Genomic DNA, 3,719 nt, shown 5'->3' with positions numbered 1-3,719 from the left:
GCCCCCCCCCCTCCCCCAATCCACACAGGCGTTCTCTGGATGAACTGGCTGCTCATCGCTTCCATGGCCGCCTCAGTGGTCATCTTGTTAATGACCCGCGTCCACTACCGCCGGACAAACATTGACCTGGAGATCGTGGTCGAACCGCCTGAGACCGCCCCAGCAGAGAGGCTGCAAGCTTAGAGTTAGAGAATCTTCCCATGGAGGTCAAATGTGAGGCACCAGGCGCTCGTCAAAATAATGAAATCTGAGAAATCGGCGTTTTTCGGCCAGTTTGAAATTCTTTTTTCAAATTTTGGTTTTTTGGCTGAACACCTTGTACGTTCATTCAAAAACACTTTTATGTGTGGATTTTATGGAAAAATATTAATTAAAGGCACAAAAATGTAAATTTGTAGTTTCCAAGGACTCTTTAAGCTGTGGAATTCACCAAACATTGGCGGTCATTTTCTCGCTAATTTTACTTCTGAAACCAGACCACCCCACCTCCTTCTATCGCAAATATCTCGACTTCTATTCAAGATAAATGGATATTGTTTCCATTGAAAGCCAGGCAAATACATAACCTTTAAGATGATATCAATAACTCCATACGCCCCAAAATTGACGAGCGCCTTATTCCACTGAGTCGTGACACAAATGTCAAATGCAAGGCATCGAGGTAAAACCAGGCGCTTGTGAAAATGTGAAATTCGAAGAAATCGTTATTTTTTTTATCTGTAGTTGGACAATTTTCATCAGTTTTGTTAATGTTTTGGGTTCAAACCCCTTTCCGTCCATTTAAAAACACAAATCACTGTGTGGATTTCACTGAAAAGGCATTGATCAAAGGTGTAAAAAAAATGTAAATTTGTAAGTTTCCAAAGTCACTACAGTGCTTTAGAGGTCACCAAATTTTAGTAGCAATTTTCTAGCTAATTTTACTCTGACATAAGACAACCCCCACCCACTTCAGTTGCAAATATCTTTATCTTGACTTGTTTTTAAGATAGTTTACTATTTTTTTCACTAAATAATAAGACAGGTGAACTTACTTTAAGATGGTACCAATAACTTCATTAATTATACCTAAAACTTCACGAGGGCCTGATTCCACCGTGTAGTGGCAAATTGACCTTATACCCAATGTACACTGCCACGTTTTCCTTTATTAAGGGGCAAAAGCTTCTAATCTCGCACAATACGACCGATTCGACTCGCCACCTTGAAAAAAACAAATGTTTGATTTGAATATCACGGTTGGATTTAGTTGAATTCTGTCGTATTGTGCCAAAACTGCAGCTTTTTGTCCTCTCCATGAAAGAAACTCCTACTGGCCCCGACTGCATTTAAAAAACCCACATTGGCAGTCAGAATAACTCTGTTTTTCTCCTGTCTGAGGAGAGTTTTATTGGTTGATATTAATTATGTGTGATAACATGTTGACCTCTGTGGTACATTCCTGAAAACGAGTGTGTACTTTTTTGGAGAGAGAGAGAGAGAGAGAGAGAGAGAGAGAGAGAGAGAGAGAGAGAGAGAGAGAGAGAGAGAGAGAGAGAGAGAGAGAGAGACGTATTTTAGAAAAAAATATTGTATTGCAGGTATTGTGCTCTATTTTGGAACGAAGGACAGAAAGAGAGGAAGAGAAAGAAAGGAAGGAGAAAGAGAAGAAGAAGGAGAGAGAGAGAGAGAGAGAGAGAGAGAGAGAGAGAGAGAGAGAGAGAGAGACAGAGAGAGAGAGACAGAGAGAGACAGAGAGAGAGAGAGAGAAGAAGGAGAGAGAGAGAGAGAGAGAGAGAGAGACAGAGAGACAGACAGACAGACAGACAGACAGACAGACAGACAGACAGACAGACAGAGAGAGAGAGAGAAAGAGTATAGACTGAGAACTAAATATCTGTTTTTAAAAAAGTACAAGTATTGCAGAAGGACGATAATTTTGTTTTGGTTGTGACTACTTATAATGTAAAACGCCAAAGCCACACTAAGGTGTGCCTCCCTTGAACTCAAAGGGAATTTGGTTGACATGACACAGATTTGGCTGTTCTTTACTTGTTGATCGGTTGAATAAATACATTCTCAGATTGGCTTAGATCTACTATAGCCTTGTCTGTTTGATTAACTGTGCTTCTGTTTCATTTGTCAACTATTCAAGTGTAGTGTTTGTTTAGTTTGGGAAATAGTTTTACGGCACTTGCAACACAATTTGGTTTTATTAGTGCCGAAGACTAGAGGCGTTACAAGAGAGTAACAACCGTTGCGAAGCGTCTATATAATCAAATAATCACTGCTTCCCTTCCTATTTTTGAAACATTGTCACAGTCAAATTCACCCATAAACGTAAACCTCATAAATTTAATGTAAAAAGCCGTTCATAATCACCCATGAACAATAGACTATGCCTAACCTTCAAAATCGTTTAATTGCCACAGGAATAGCCTGTTCGCCCCTATCAGGCCACTCCGTAAGCAGTCACAAGCTTTGATCAAGTAAGCTTAAAGTGAGGCTGGAAAAGTCTACCTATAGAGTTGAAGGGAACATGTGCATAGCAGTCAAAACTGTTTCTTGCCACAATACCCTGTTCACCCCTTTCGAGCCACAGTTATAAGCAGCCACACGCGCTGATTATGTAAGCTAACTATTACAGTGGTCGAGTCTACCTCACAGATGAGAGGGGAACTAACTCCTAAAAATATCTTGACTGCTGCGAGTGCTTGTTTTTTTTTCCTCGACTTTTTATCGTCCTATAATCAGATCGTGACCTCGATTATGACACCTGCTCCTGGCCGCGAAAAGCTAGAAAAAAAGCCCAGCCAAATGTGAAATAAAAAATTAATAATTGGCATGCTCTACCAAAGTGTTTAGACTGTCTGGTATAACATGCCAGTGAAGTCTCTGCTTCTTTCCTTGGTGTTCGTGTACTCAAATCTTAAGTTAAATTTAAGGTTAGTTCGAATAAGTATTTAATGAAATATTTTCCCGATTTTTTTAGCGTTTGAATATATGCATACAACATGAATTCAGGATTTGTTTTCATTCCCAACTCAGAGTTGCCGCTTCCAGTAAGATTCTTGTGACTTGTGTGAGTGTGATATCTCCAGGCCCTATCTGGTCTCATCTCACTTTGATTACCCTGTCAAACAAGTCAGCCTTCGTCCCTGGTAACAAACACAAAATACAGATGGGGGAGAGATGAGGACGATATATTTTTTAAATAGAAAATAAGGATCAAACCATGCCATAACACCCGCCAACCACCTACGCTTGTCCAGTTGCAAATCCAGTGCAGTCAGGCACAGACAATCGATAACACGCACACGGAAAACTCGAAATCACGGATACGTCGTACAATCTTCCATTCCCCGACTGATATCTGTTCAATTTTTCCTCTTCGGTTAACCTGATATATAGATATATGTGTCCAACACATTTGTCAATCCTCGAACTCGATGTGTTTCGAATTCTCCGTGCCCGTTTGTAGTTCGATTTGTTCAATGTGTTGCCGTGGTTGTGGCCGGGTAGCGACGCAAAAAAAATAAAAATTCTTCTCTAAAATTGTCTCCTTTCAACCCCTTTCCTTATCTCTAGCAATGTTCTGTCGTATGATTTCGTCTCCACTTTCTACCCACCCCCTCACCTCCTTTGCTCCCTCCTCTGGGCTCCTGACTTTCTGCGCCCTTTCTTCTGTTACTCCTTGGCTCCTTACTGATGTCTTTCAACCACACCCCTGGTCTTATGGT

The sequence above is a fragment of the Aplysia californica genome, unplaced genomic scaffold, assembly GCF_000002075.1.
Source record: "Aplysia californica isolate F4 #8 unplaced genomic scaffold, AplCal3.0 scaffold00065, whole genome shotgun sequence".
NCBI lineage: Eukaryota > Metazoa > Mollusca > Gastropoda > Aplysiida > Aplysiidae > Aplysia > Aplysia californica.
Note: the sequence above shows the minus strand (reverse complement) of the source record.